Below are 16,101 nucleotides of genomic sequence, written 5' to 3' on the forward strand. Positions count from 1 at the left end.
CTGCCATTAGAAAGGTCAGCCTGCCACTCCTATTGCATTCAAAAGAAGTAATACACATACACTTCAAAAAGAGTAATACTGGGTTAGAAAAAAATAAATAATAATTCGACTCTTGACAGATTACAGCGTAAAGGTCTTCTTTTTTAACTAAAGCTATAACCAAATAACTAAACCATTGTTTTGTGCTCATAACATTGGTAGTTTCAATGTTTTGTAAACATTGTTTAAATGCTTCCTAAATATCCATTTCAGCCATGTTAATACTAGGGATAGGCACTGTAGCACATATAAATATTACGTGTTGTTTGGACCTAGAGCACAACACTAATTTAACTGTCTATAGGATAGATTAACCAAACAGTGAACATAAATGTGTTTATGTACAAAGATATCTGTAAGTTGTTGAATTTTGTCATTAATTTATTTTCTAACTAAAAAGTCTGATACATGACGAAGTCGTTTAAAAATGTATATTTGTATATCTTATATAAAATAGAGGCTAGCTTTAGAAAGTGCAGCAGTAGGAAACCACTACAGCAGTGTCATGTTAAGTCAAAACGGAACTGGATTAATATGAGGTAAAAAGTCATTACAGACATTGTGTGAGAAAAGTAAAACAATATTTTATAATACAATAATATACTTGAGGCTAACAAATATTCCCAAAGGCAACCGCCCCATCCCACCCCATTTTAGGAAGACAGAAAATTGCTTTATTTATGATCTCCTCTGTGCTCGAATTGCTCTCCCCACAGATGGTACAGGTATACTGTTGCTAGTGTATCCGGTTTCTTCCCACATCCCATTCTTGATTTGGCACATGAACAGTACTGTAAAAACAATAACAATAAACAGAAAAAAACTTCAAGTATAACTCTTTCATCTGGGAAGGAAGAGTGGAAGCAGCTGCCAGATTTAATGGAAACAAATATGAAAATTATAAAGAGATAGAAAAATGATACCCTTTTCAGACAAAAAACAGGCTATTCATAGAGGTTACTACTGTTTTTAAGATTTATTTTCAAAAACATTACAAAACATTCAGGACTAATATTTAGTGCCCTAATCTCAAAAATGCTATAGCTTCGATATATATTTTTTACGAGTTAGATATTTAACGTGCAAATTGAATTTTACTGTCACAACAAGTTGTCGTATAAATCAATCCCTGACTTCACTTTTTTATATTCTATATTGACTCATTTTAAGCCAGTCTAATGACTGTCTTTATCTGGGACAGTCACTTCTGTTAACTCTAAGACTGGAACAGGATGTTTTAGCAATTAATGCAACAGTATACAGTATACAAGGTGAGACAACTACTGCTTTATAAAGAATGATTTGCCTTGTAGCTTGTAACACACATGCTTAATACAGTCATTATGAAAAAGAAACTGTCAGCCTGTAAGTATACTATGTTATTGTTTAGAGAATAAATACCAATGTATGTAATTTGTTTACAGAAACTATTTATGAATCATAACACCATTTTTCTACTGGGGCATATAGCGAGAAGCATAGAGTACAAGTCCAAAGAGGTTATGACGAGGTTGTATAATGCACTGGTGAGACTGCACTTAGAGTACTGTGTCCAGTTCTGGTCACCACACCACCAAAGATACACTGTGACCCTGGAGAGAGTTTAATGAAGTGCAACCAGACTAATCCCAGGGATTAAAGGAATGAGCTGTGAAGATAGATTGAAAGAACTGAATATATTTAGCCTAGAACAAAGAACAATTAGGAGGGGGCATGACTGGAGTCTTAATCTTAAAAGTTAACATTGTTAACCCTAATCAATACGTTACGTGCAGTACAGAAACCATAGGACACAGTTGGAATTTAAGTGGATACAGGACAGAGGGAAGCAGACATTTCTTCACACAAGGAGTGGTGTAGGTGTAGGCTAGGCTACCTAGTCATGTTGTTAATGCTGAATCACAATGGATCATTTAAGACCCAACCATGACAAAGGTTTGAGATCAATCGGCTAATATGAACCGGAGGAGAATAGATGGGCTAAATGTTCTTTAAAAGGCTTTGTGGACTCTCCCCTTTGCGTATACAATAAATGGAGCTACTGTATAATACTGTATAATGCCACTGTCAGTGCTATACAATAAGTATGTGTGATCTAAAATAAGAGCAATGTAAATGACTGCCAGGTCTGGCATACAGTTTATGGAAAGTCTACAACCGTTTTTCTTAGAACAATGTTTTGTGGGTGAAATTCAAGACACATATTTAAATATTTGGAATTTTGTTTCCTCAAGAATTTTGGAACCAAGGCTAAAAATAAGAGAGGAAATTGAGTGTCAATAACAGGTCCATGGTATGTGGATCAGTCTGTCTTTGTAACAGCTATACTGCTCTTGAGATCATACTACTGATTCAGGCGGAAGGCAATCGATCACCTTCAGTTGGTGCTTACTCCGAGTGACCGAAGCATTTGACTTGTCAAGAGCCATAGTACTAAAAGATCCTATAATAAGTTTAGATAATCACACATTTTGTCCCTAGAGTTTGTTGAAGGCTACCTAACCTTAGCTTTGCACTTTTAATATTACTTATGATTAATGAGTTGGACAAAAAATAAATAAACACTGTCAATGGGGTGCAGATCCACCAGCAGGCTGGGATGCTACTGACTCACTGCAAGGTATTTGAACAGATCTGGATGGCTATTGGACCATTCATTTCTAGTGGTCACTGGTATCAGTGTGATATACCACTTGAAATGTCTTATTAAATGGTCTGTGTGACATAACGTATACTTAGCTTGCATGGGAATGATATCACAGCACTGATTCAGATAGTTTTCATTTTATCCATAATAATTTATAAAAAATATACAGGCACCTCCAAAATTATTGGCACCCTTGATAAAGATGAGCAAAAAAAGTCTGTATAAAATAAACAACACAGGTAATACGCTATATTGTAATTTTCCAACATGTGAAATATATTGTACTTTATTAATGATTCAAGGGAATCAACCAAAATTACACATTTCTCACGTTATAAATTTATTTCCAAAAAAAGTAAGTGTCACAATTATTGGCACCCTTGTTTTCAGTACTTTGTGCACCCTCCCCTTGCAAGGATAACGGCACTGAGCCTTTTTCTATAATTTTTTATAAGAACACATTAGAAGGGATCTTAGACCATTCCTCCATACAGAATCTTTCCTTGCTATCCTTCAGTCTGCACTTATGGACTGCCGTCTTCAATTCAAACCACAGGTTTTCATTGGGATTCAAGTCCAGAGACTGAGATGGCCATTGCAAAATTTCTTTGTGGATTTTGATGTGTGCTTGGGTTCATTGTCTTGCTGGAAGATCCACTTGCAGTCAAGTTTCAGCCTCCTGGCAGAGGCAAACAGGTTTTGGGCTAAAATGTATTTTGAATTCATGATGTCAAGTGCCCTAGGACCAGTGGAAGCAAAATAGCCCCATAACATCAAAGATCCACCACCATATTTTACAGTAGGTATGAGGTTCTTTTCTGCATATGCATCCTTCTTTCGACACCAAACCCACCGCTGGTGTGCTTGGCCAAAGAGCTCTATTTTCATTTCATTTGACCATAGCACCCGGTTCCAATGCCAATGCTGTTTAGCAAACTCCAGGCGCTTACATTTGTTGGTTGCTCTCAATAAAGGCTTTTTTCTGGCAACCCTTCCAAATAGGCTATTGGCATGGAGGTGGCGTCTAATTGTAGATTTGGAGACTTGGTGACCCAAGATGCAACCAAGTTATGTAATTCTCCAACTGTGGCCCTTGAATTCTTCTTTGTATCCTGAACCATCTTCCTCACTGTGAGTGGGGGCAAGATGCACTTGTGTCTTCTACCAGGCAGATTTACCACTGTTCCACTGGCTTTGAACTTCTTAATGATTGCCCTAATAGTGGTAAGTGGTATATTTAGGTTTTTAGCTATTTTTTTGTACCCATTGCCTGATTTATGAAGAACAACAACCATTTGTCCCTTTTCTTTTGTGAGTTCTTTGCCTTTCCCCGTGGTGATGGTTGACTGTGTCAAAGAGCAAGTGAATCTGGATCAACAATCTCCCTCTCGACCTGTGAGAGCACTGCACAGCAGGAATTATGTGCCCTGTACTGAATGTTTTGGCAGTTCATTCCAGGGGGAGTCGGAAGCCGGCTATTCAGGAAAGGGACAACGTAGGCCCTAGTACGGTGAGCGAAGTTTCATTCATGAATTGGAGGAGACATGATTGAACTAGCTGTCGGAGGGGGGCAGGGCTATGGGTACTTTAGGAGGATGTGACGTCGTGGTCGGTTCCTTTGTTGTGGTTGATGGGAGGAAACTGTGTTTTGAGAGACGGAGTTAAGTGGGTGTTTGTTTTGCAACCGTGTGTGTTTTCTGTCACCAGACTGATCGAGCACTGAGCTGGGAGCTGCAGCCTTGGGGCCAGCGATTCACTTGGACTTCACTGCACCTGCATTTAACCAACATGACTGTTCCAGCACCGCACCTACACTAAGAGCACTGTCCGGAGACGTGTCTGTCTGTGTTGTGTCTGTGTTTTTGTATTATTATTTCAGGACTGTAACCCCTCGTTTTGGCACTGGCGATACCCGTTGATGGGTAAAGCCAGCTTTATTACTTTTGAACGGTGAAAGTGGTTGGAGGATTAAACCGTGAACCGTGAACTTTGTGTCTGTCCTTGTTTGGAGCACCTGCATAACCCTCTCACTACACTCAGCAACCCACACGTTCACAGTGACAAATGGATTTTACATTCGTGTTACCTCATTTTTATACCCTAGTGAAACAGGAAGCCATGGAAAGCCACAATACAGTTCCTTAAGACTGAGATGTACTTAAAAAAGTAGAATGTTAATGCAGATTTTATTTTGTTTGATTTTATTTCTAAGAATCTTTTGGGTGCCAATAATTTTGACACCTATCGTTTTGAGAAAAAAATTATTACTTGTTAAAAATAAACATTTTCTCTGAGCAATTGTATTAGTATAAAATAATATAGTTTTCCCATATTTATGAGCATAAAATATAGTTCATTACCCGTGTTGTTTATTTTATACAGCCTTTTTTGCTCATCTTTATCAAGGGTGCAAATAATTTTGGAGGTGCCTGTATATATAGTATTTAATAGGATGCTCAATACTTTGCCCTGTCATGGTGCTGTAGTCTTTTTTCAGAATGTCCTAGAGAGATTTGTTTGCACTTTTTGGTAACTGTTCTGATGTCCAACCCTCTATATATGATTTGGGAGTGACTAATATATTGTATTACTATCACTGGTAACACCAATTAGGTTTGAGATAGTATGACTGCAAGGTGAGCAAACATGAGGTTGTCAGATATAATCTTTTGCTGTTTGGAGTGCTGACATGGGCATCTAGAACATGCCCAAACTTGTCCTAATGAGATCAAGGAAAAATAATTGACTTTTCCAGTAGCATTTACACACATAACAACACTGAAGATTAGTTGAAAAGAATAAACCTTTGCCTAGCAATAGCCATAAAACATGAGCATGCAATAACATACAGTTTACTGTAGGTGTATTTCATAATGTGTACATCTTTTTGAACTTGAGCATTTTGTGAACACAGCAAGCAATTAATGTAAGGCAAAGCAAAGACACAGCAATTGCAATAACATTACAAGTGATTTTTTTAATATATAAAATAAAAATAAATAAATAACAATGTGATTGTTCCATGTTGAGTGAAATTTGAGTGGTTTAGCTCAAGAAAAGTTTGTTACTTACTTTACATATAAACAGCATGTATTCCGCAAAGAAAGCATACTGCAGCAGTGAAAATGGTACTAAGAGTAATATCCTTTAAACTGTCCATGTCTCTGACATTGTTTTTTGCATTGCATGTAAAAAATAAATAAATAAATAAATAACTGCTATGATAAAAAAAAACAAATGTCTGGTGACATGAAAGATTAAAGCATGATTTCCTTTACGATATTAATGTACCGGGTATATAGGTGAGACTATGTGCTGGCACTGCATTCAAAGCAGGGTTTGAGGACAGCCTGAATTCCTTTTTCACAGCTGTTAGGCTAACCACCAGGCCCTAGTGGGCCAGCTGTATTGAAGTCTGAACTTGTGTCTGTCCATCAACGTTAGCTGTCCACCTTTCTCCTATAATGGTGACTTGTAATTTAAAGAGTGGACATTATTGTAACATGTCATTTTCTGGCTTCCCCAAATCACACAACTGTGTATCATTCCAGATGTGTTAAACAAGTTGTGAATGTGGTCATTTAAAATAAAAAAGGCAATAAACTAATGATCCAATATATTTCATATCCGATTTTCTTTAGTAATTGGTAGTGTACAACAAAAGAAAAATACTACCATTAAAAAAACATGCTGAACTAACATTATGAAATGAATTCCTATTCCATTGTTAAAGACCATTTTAAAAAAAAAACAGTGCTTTTAATTAAATCATGATACATGATTATAACCAGGGATCCTAGTTTTCCACAATAAAAAAATGAAATTCTCCAATATATATATATATATATATATATATATATATATATATATATATATATATAGAGAGATAGATAGATAGATAGATAGATAGATAGATATAGATATAGATATATAGATATATAGATATATGTCTGCATTATTCCTTTATTAAAATAAAAGGCTAAAATAGAGGTTGGAACCTCCAGTGGTCATACGCACGCTTCTGGCAGAGTCCGACAACATGCTGATGGTCACAGGCAAACACATGGGCACTTTCCAGGTGCTCCTAGAGCACAGTCAAGTACTCTGAGCCCAGTGCTGTCTGGTACGCCATGAGGATCATGTCCCAGTCGTGCTGGGTGGCGAGCGTCCTGTTAAAACTCTACCATGCCATGGCTTTGCGCCTGGTTGCTGCTGCTGAGATTGCTGGCGACCCTCACCTCGGACTCTCGTAGTCACTCTGTGGCGTTGGCGTGGTGGTGGCCAGCTCGGTGGTGGTTGCCAAAGTCGAACCCTTGCAGGGTCTTTATCCAGTGGGCTACTTGTTCCTTTCGCTCTTTAGAAGACAGGAGTCACGGAAGTGGGGCTGAAAAGGGGTGGAAGTGCTTGATTCCTTTCACCACAGCCAGCAGCTCTCGTCGAGTTATGCAGTAGTTGTGTTCCTCCTTCCCCAGCATCTTGCTGTGAAGTAGGCCAGCACATGTTCACCTTCCTGCATTTTCTGTGCGAGCACTTCCCCGATGCCCACGTTGCCGGTGTCAGTGTCCGAGATTAACTCTTTCTTTGAGTCAGGAAAAGCGAGGACTGGAGACTGGGTCAGCGCCTACCAGAGCTGGTTGAAAGCCTCCTGGCGGTCGGGGTCCCATTGGAACTGGCGTCCTTTTCTGTGAGACGACGCAGGGGACTGGCCACTCGTGCAAAGTCCTGCACGAACCGCCAGTAGTAAGACACCAGTCTGAGGAAGCTGCGCATCTGTGCTACCGAGGTGGGCACCGGTCACTCCCATACCGTCTTCACGTTCACCTTGATTCTATTGTCTTCAACGACCCAGGAAGGTGGTCTCTCGCTGCAGCAGGTGACACTTGCCCGGATGAAGTTTGAGATGGGCTTACCATACACTGGACAAGACAGTTAGAAGGTTACTTATGACTTGTTGGAAGATGGGAGTGTGCAGCATGAGGTCGTCAAGGAAGACCACACAGACGGTCTGGGACCCTCTCCATCAGGCGCTCAAAAGTGGCCGGGGCATTGCACAATCCGAATGACATGACGGTGAACTGCCACAGGGTCCTGTTCAACTTGCCAATACCCGCACTGAAGTTCCAGATTGCTCCTGGTGCCAACAATGCTGTGCTTGGGTTTGGCGTACCTCAGGTGGTGAATCCGACCCACGGGAAGGCAGTGGCGACCAACCCATAGGATCGAGGTGGTGAGGTCCAGTTGAGCCCCAGTCGTGGTGAGCAGGTCCAGTCCCAGGATACACTACTCCCCAATGTGGATGGAGGCGACTTTCCCGACTTTATCTTTATTCGGGCCGTGGTGGCATGCCAGGCCTCCAGGTCGCCCCCACCACTCTCAGTGGGGAGTGTGCCAGGGCAGATGAGGCTGATGGTGAACTGTCACGGGATGGCTTGAGCGGTGACGTCAGACTCAGAAGAACACAGGACACAGACAGGACTGGTGAGAGATGAAATTGCACTGATGCACCGGTTTATTGTAAAATAAAAAGGTTTAACAAAATACAAAACAAACGGCCTGCTGGCCAAAACAAATAGACAAACAGACAAAATGAAACAGGTACCGTGCTAGAGCTTCCAACACGAATATCAACTGTTAGTCTGCCAAATTGATTTTCAAAATGCAGCTTCCTAGTAATTTAGAAGACTGTTTTAATATTTTAAAGGAAAACTTACCTTTTTGAGGTTTATTTTCCATATTTCCGTAAAACTGGTTTATGCTGTCTTAGTTATCTTAATTAATGTATTCTTGTTGTGTGGGTTCACTTTGTCAGTTTCAGTTATCACCTGTGCTTCCTGGAATGTTACCATAATGCAGAGGTCCTCAACGTGGTGCCCGCAGTCAAATTCGTGCCCGCGAAGCCAGGCCATCGTGCCCGTGGCAGCTGTTCTTAAATTATGGGTCGTGAACACTTTTCTAGCGGGTCGTAGCATGGGAAAATATATAAAGCTTTTAACACATTTTCCAAAAAAAGCGTCACAGCAATGTTGTCAGTGCTACTCCCTTATGCTGTGCTTGTATGTACCCAACATTTTTTTTTTTTTTTCCTGAAGGGCCTCTGCAATACAATCAACCAATTGAATATCTACATTTTCACTGCGGTAGCCCAATCATAAGTTAGCTGGGTGGGACATAAACTGTGTCTGTTTCAGTTGCAGGTATTGACAGCAACTGTAACCAATAGGAGAAACAAATATGTGCCAAGTTTTACGCATAATAAGCAAGCAGTGGCCGTTCACCGTATGCTGCATAAAAATTAAAGGCGAGTGAGAAGCCAATTGGAAAGTGAAAGATCTGACAGCTGTCCAATCATTCGTGAGCAGAGGAAGTGTTAATATGCTGGCACTGAATTTCGCTGACTTCTTGAGAAAAAGAATACATTTCAATATTTAGAATTTCATTTTCTCGCTATATATTTTTTTAATTTCACCAGACAAGGGAAACACCGTAGTAGATTTAGTTACGAATCCACTTTCTCTGAATAATTGTACTGGAGATGTCAATCTTTAAAACAGAGTAGTGTTGACAAATTTGCCAAACTGAAACAAAGCGAGACACCATCTATCCTCTTTTATTTTAGTTTACTCATGGTTATCTGTGCAAACATGCTATTTACAAATATTTGCATTCCATATTTTATATAAAATATTTAAAGAATAAGCACAGCACACACAATTACTGTCTAAGGCTAGGCCTTATCAGAGTGCGCAAAGAATAACTCCTACTAAAACTCTTAAATATTATATATATATATATATATATATATATATATATATATATATATATATATATATATATATATAATATATATATATATTAATTAATGAAACTAGACCACTGCCATAGTGTAAACATTAACCTGAACTCTAAACAACACTGCCCCCAGTGGGTCCATGGAATATATCACTAGTGAGAAACAATACATATATTCTGAACAAATGTGGTATGTATTACATGCACTTCAGTGTTGTGAGGAAAAGGGTTAATGATAATACTCTGGTATACCAGATGTTGGTCATGATTCTGACAGCTATACTGAGATGCAAAGTGAATCTAAGATTATGTTTCCTTTATTCCGTGTGTATTTTTTGTATTCAGTGAATTTCCTTTCACACTGAAAGGAAACATGGCGTATGAGGCTTAGAACAGCATCGACTATCTGTGTGCTAAGTTCAGATCGGGTAACTTAAACAGATCGGGTAACTTAAATTGCTGCTGTATTAAATTTAACCTTACAGAAATACATTTAAAAAAGACAAATGCTTTTGTCTATGCTTTGGTAGGCCACTTGTAAGATACTTTAAACATCCTTATTGTATGATTTATTGAGAAACTTTTATATTGTATGGAATTCACAAAAAAAAAAGAATCAAGGTCCCACTATTATGTTCAATGTTATAGTATTTACAAAATATTCTTCCATTAACATCCATGATGTAAAATATATGATAACAGACAGGAAACCGTAATTATGTGTTTTCAATTGTTGTTTACTTTAAAGACTTGTAAAGTATGTTTATCTGTATACAGTGATTCTAAAAATAACAAGGTGAGATAATGTATTTGATACATCAGTTTTTTAAAAAGCATTACCCTTTGTGAGTATCATGTTCTTCTCTGAAGAACAGTGATGACACAGCATCTTTCAAGGTGAATGATGATGAGCCCTCCTTTCCACTGATAACACTTGTTTGCCACAATAGCCTTTTGTTCACTGAAAGACACTGATTAGTAATTTAGACCAACCTCAATCTAGTCCAGCCCCTTTTATGAATATCAGACTTTTTATTTAGGAAAGCAGTCTTTTTTTAAAACCCCTGAAATAAAGCCTTGTACTGTAAATGAGTCTTGTGTAAGATGTATCCTGATTTCATCTTATACATAGTAACATGATCAACGTGCTAGGCCTGTATCCAATTACATCTATCGCACTAACAAAAGAAAGTCTACCATTTTGTAATTTAACCACTACAGTATCAATGCTATGATGAAACGGTAAAGTTTTTGTGTATGTGTGATGTGCTGGTGGATTGCTTCAAACGTCACTAAGATAAGCAGTTATAATAATAAAGAGATTTTCCAACCTGCATGCCACGTTCTAGTACCCAGATCAATGTTCTCATCCCCTCGTCTGTGCAGTGAGATCGTATTTCCATTGCAGAGCTCCTGGATTAACTGTTGATGCACCATGACATGGTTTTCAAGTTTCCTCACCTGGGACTTCAACCTTTGTCTCTCTTCCAGACAGCTACCAGGTAGAAATAGATAATCCAGGCAAACAGTAACAATAAGAGCCACATGGAAATCAACAATCTTAAATTGAATTGTCTAAGGGTCATTTTCAGGTATGCAATTCAGATGTCCCGTACACTACAAGGAAAAAAAAAATTAAAAGATTAACATAGCATATGTTGATAAATATTACAATTATTTAGGAGCAAAAACACATTTGCCAAAAGGAATAAAACAACTTTACAGTAGCAAACTGCCAAGAACATTTAATAATAACTCCATCTTGCTAATTTTAAAACAATAATTGTTTTATTCTTTTCAGAAAATGTGGGTTTTTTTTGTGTTTTTTTTTTTTTGTTTTGTTTTTGTTTTTTTGTAATCGAAGCTATGAGGATATTAAAAACCATCTGAGTTTTGAACTCATTACACAGCACTGAGGATCACTGGATTGCCTGAACCACTTGTTTTTGTATTGGAAAATGATTGTTGATTCAATCCAGGGTGATTCTGCGGTGCTATAAAATGCTCTAAAAAATTCACTTGGGGCTTATGCAGGCGGGGTATAGGTTGATCAGCACCCTTGAGAGCGCATGCTGACAAATAAGTACTAGCAAGTACTAGCATGAAGAACACATCCCTCTGAAATAACAAAACAACACCTAACCTGTATTACCGGTACTTGAATTACAAACCCGCTGTGTCTGAATAAACTACAGCCCTCGTCCTTTTATTAAATAATAGCAAAACTTACAGAGCTGCAGAACCCCATGTCATTTTCATCATTAGGTTTCTGAAAGAAAGACAGAAGACTATGCAACATATTCTACTTCAAACTATTTACATTTGTGTTTGACCATTCCTCACACATGCAGCTGCCCTGACTTCTCTTGCTCACTTCACAGTGGACTGTGCTTGCCACCAGTTAAGACTGTCTTAACCCTGAAGTATTTAGCCCCATATCTGTGAGTCACACAAGAGGAATGTTTGGATGGGTTCTAATTACCCTAAAACAGTTACCCTAACTCAGATTGGGGGATACCCTCACCTTCAAAAGAAATGCATTTAAGTGTGAAAAACATAATAGGGAACTATGAACAGGCTGGCTTGTGTGGTGACATCAGGCCAAGAAATGCAGGACACAGAATGGTGAGTGAATGCGTTGGTGGACACAGCGGACAAAAAAAAACAGACAAACAAAACAGTGAACACTACAGTGTCCATATTAAGACATGCTTGTACATCAGGCAAAAAGGAGTCATTATGTGCTCCCTCCTCTGAAACTCCCTTCTCCCTCCTCTGACTCTCTCTCCTCCCTTCTCTTACTCTCTCTCCTCCCTCCTCTGAATCTCGCTCCTCTGAAATTCCTTCCTCTCTCCTCTGGATCTCCCTCCTCCCTCCTTTAAAACGTCCTCCTCCCTTCTCTGAAACTCCCTCCTCCCTCCTTTGAATCTCCCTCCTCTCTTCTCCACTTAAACGAGTATGTGTATTTTTTAAATGTGTTTTTTTGGGCTTTCTTTGCTTTCATTGAAATGTACAATTGCAATCATTACTTCACGAAAACAATAATTGCCATTCGGCTTTAGATATATTATTATTATTATTATTATTATTATTATTATTATTATTAAAACAACTTTTTTCAGTTCTTAAACATTGAATGTGTTTAGTTAGCTACACCACATTCAATTATGAAACTGGTCTCCCGGGTAATTAATCTAACCAATGAAAATGTGTAAAAGTTGGAAACAGTTCTTTATTGGCTGATCTCTTCAGACCAGTCAAAATGATGGGGAGGGAGCATGGAGCATGACGGAGAGAGGAGGGAGTTTCAGAGGAGGGAGGTTCGGAGGTGTTTAGAGGAAGGAGGAGGGAGCTTCAGAGGAGAGAAGGGTTACAGAGGAGGGATAAGGGAGTTTCAGATGAGGGAGGAGGGAGAGTCAGAGGAAGAAGGAGGGAGTTACAGAGGAGGGAGCACATAATGACTCTATTTTGCTTGAGGTCCTAATATGCACACTGCAGAATGCAAACCCCAAAACAGGTATCATGCTGGTGCTTCCAACAGGAATAGCCATCGTTTTTACTTGTATTTCTCCTGATTCTTTTCCCCCGTTATCTCCACACTGAAAATTCCACCCTGTTTGCGTGAAACACTCACTCTTTATACAGCTGTGTCAAAACTCATTGCTAATCATTCATTCAGCTGAATCTCGGCACAGTCTGCACGTGAACTAATTGTGCAATTCCTGTGTCTAAATACAAATATACATTTTAAATCACCTGTGCTACATAACTCACACTTTGTGCACCACTACACACAGACATATAATCAATAACACACCACATATAAGCAACAATACAGACTGCTACAGGAACACACAACAATTACATGCACACATTAAATCCTTGTAAGCATAAATAAGCACAGAAAATGCCCTGGAGTTTAGTTACCAAATGGAAGTTATGCAAGGTTAGTAACATCTATTTTGCCCCAAGTGTTTTTTGTTTGTTTGTTCTTTTACTGTGGAGGCTACATGTGAAACCAACAAAGACGATTAACATACCCCAAGAATTAATTTCAAAATGCTGTTTGTATTTTTAAACCAGATGGAGTGGCTAAAAGAGCTCCTCTCCAATGGTTGAGAATGATGGAATCCAGAGAAAATCTAGATCTTCACAGTGATTTGATTATGTGTTTTTATGCCAGTTTTGTTTGTTTTGTTTTATTATTTAAAGTATCCACATTCCCTAAACACAGATATAACAGAATATAACAATAGATTGTTTGATAAGCTTAAAATAGGCAAGCCAAGTAGGTCGTTTCAGGTCTCAATCTGAAGGAGTAACAGCTGCAAGAATGAAGCAGGGTGGTAGAGGTGAAAGACATGTTGAGAAACCCAAACTCTTTACAGCACAGTGTCAACCCAGTCATATAATATGCTATGTTTGGCCCCTAGGAGTAAAATTAGCTTGCCCTTCTATGTACACAATCCATATGCTTATTACACTACTTTTTAACAAGTATACTTTTATAATTGTTATTCTGTTATTATACAACTGTTTCAGTACAGTTCAAGAAGCTTTCTCTTAAAAAAAACAAAACATCTTTTTAAAGGGAACTGGTTTCTCAGTAAGCCAAGTATAAATCTCTCTTTCATGCAGAGTGCCCTTGAGCCCATCTGTTTTTTTTTTTTTCTTTCTGGCTCCACTAGGTACCCTGGTACAAGCTACATTGCTGTTGATTGATAACCATTTATTACAGTCTGAAATGTATTTTGCTAGAACATGGTAAATGTGATGTTTATTATGCTTGAGTGCTGAGTGAAATAAGATGCTATTTCCATGTTGCCAATGTGCTGAGGACACAAGACAGAGCATCACAGACATACTGTATGAACTGTATATTCATTGTTATTTCCCTCACTGTTTATGGAACCAGCGCACCTAAACAAAATATGATGTGTTTATAACCATACTGATCCAATCCTAAGCAGGAGGAAACAATACTTAGTGTACTTATCATCAATCTCTCAATGGTTAATGATTGTTGCTATGGGCAAATATGTATTGGGAAATTTATGAATGAAAATTATTTACAAATTTAAAACAAAAATGTGTGGCAAAATGAAAATTCGTTGCATTTTGCTCAGTCTTCCAACATGTGAGTAGAGTAAGCCAGCAAATGTACATCACTTCATGACAAACTTCCTGTATACATAGTAAACAATTATTAAGTTTCTTATGAAGAAGACTTCATAAGAAACTTTCCAGAACAACTATCTGAGATAAATAAGAAAGGACTGTTACAAAGCCATACTATATACTGTAGATAATTACTGGAAATGCTTCTTGCTCCTTAATACCAGCTTCAAAGCAACTTGCTGAAGTCAGTGGCTGATCATTTTCTCTGTAAAAGAAACATACTGTATTCTCAAGTAAACAGTGACTGAAATTATTAGGTTATTGTATTTTGAACTTTCGGACTGGCCTCATTCCTGTAAAAAATGGGTGTTAAATTACATAATACATGTAAAAACACAAGAACACTGAAGCTAAATCTCATTTTCAACAAATATTTAATGTGTGCATCCCTGGCTTTTGTTCTCTACTGTATCTTTAGTTTTACATCTCAGAGACTCCAATAATACAAGACGAGTAAGCACTGAGGCATGTGCACTCATATCAATACTGTTTTAGCTGTTGTTGTGCATAATTGTATTTTTCAGTGATGCATACTCAGTTTGTTAGAAAGTTGTGAGCCCCCTTTCAATTTGAAGATGACTGCCAAATTGAACACTTTTGGGATATGCCTGCTTGTAGGGTATTCTCTGAGCATTTTATATCAAAGCTGCCATAGGCCCCTCCACAGAGTGATGTCCTCGGTCCCGCCCCACCAAGGCAATAAATAGTCATTGAGCGGAGAATTGGCCTCTTTTGCCTTTCACAGACAGGTAGACAAAGTGGTGAGTATTACTCTAACCCTGAAATCAGGAAATCAGAAACTTGGCAACTGAAAGCTGAGCTAACACATATGCAACTGCATTTCCTTTAAAAAAAAAAAAAAATAATAATAATCTTTCTTCATCAGCCTACATTGCTCGGCAATTGTAACCTGCTTTCTAACCTTTGCAGATTGCTGCACGTTCCTTCTGTTTTTTCCTCTGCTTTTTGCAGCTGTAAAAAAAAAAAAAAAGGAGAGACAAGAGACATGACCCTCCAGCGTGTCCAGCCTCTGCAGCTGCTGCTGACTCGAGGGCTCTGGGCGACCTCAGCATGCCCACTCTGTGTGTGCGGTCTAGCGCCCCTACAGGCCACAGATTACTATTTTTTTTACTGTTCCAGTTTGCTGTTGAGTGTCTCTTTCTACTGCATTGCAACTGTCTGCAGGCTAAGCTCCACACCGTTGCAAGCTACGCGCTGTTCCTGGTTGTGACTGCAAGCAGCCCAGACACAATGGCGTGTGGCAGTTATCACGGTAACCCGGACTATCCCGATCCCTACGGCACCACAGTGTGACCTGATCCACGCCTCCAGACCTCCGTGGCAAGGAGCCAGCAACAAGCATAGAGGAAGACCGGACGTGGGGCACCAGCGTGCCACCAGCCAGGGAGACAGTTCCACTGGAACTGCCCCAGGCAGCCTCCGCCCCA

Source organism: Polyodon spathula, chromosome 2 (genome assembly GCF_017654505.1).
Source record: "Polyodon spathula isolate WHYD16114869_AA chromosome 2, ASM1765450v1, whole genome shotgun sequence".
NCBI lineage: Eukaryota > Metazoa > Chordata > Actinopteri > Acipenseriformes > Polyodontidae > Polyodon > Polyodon spathula.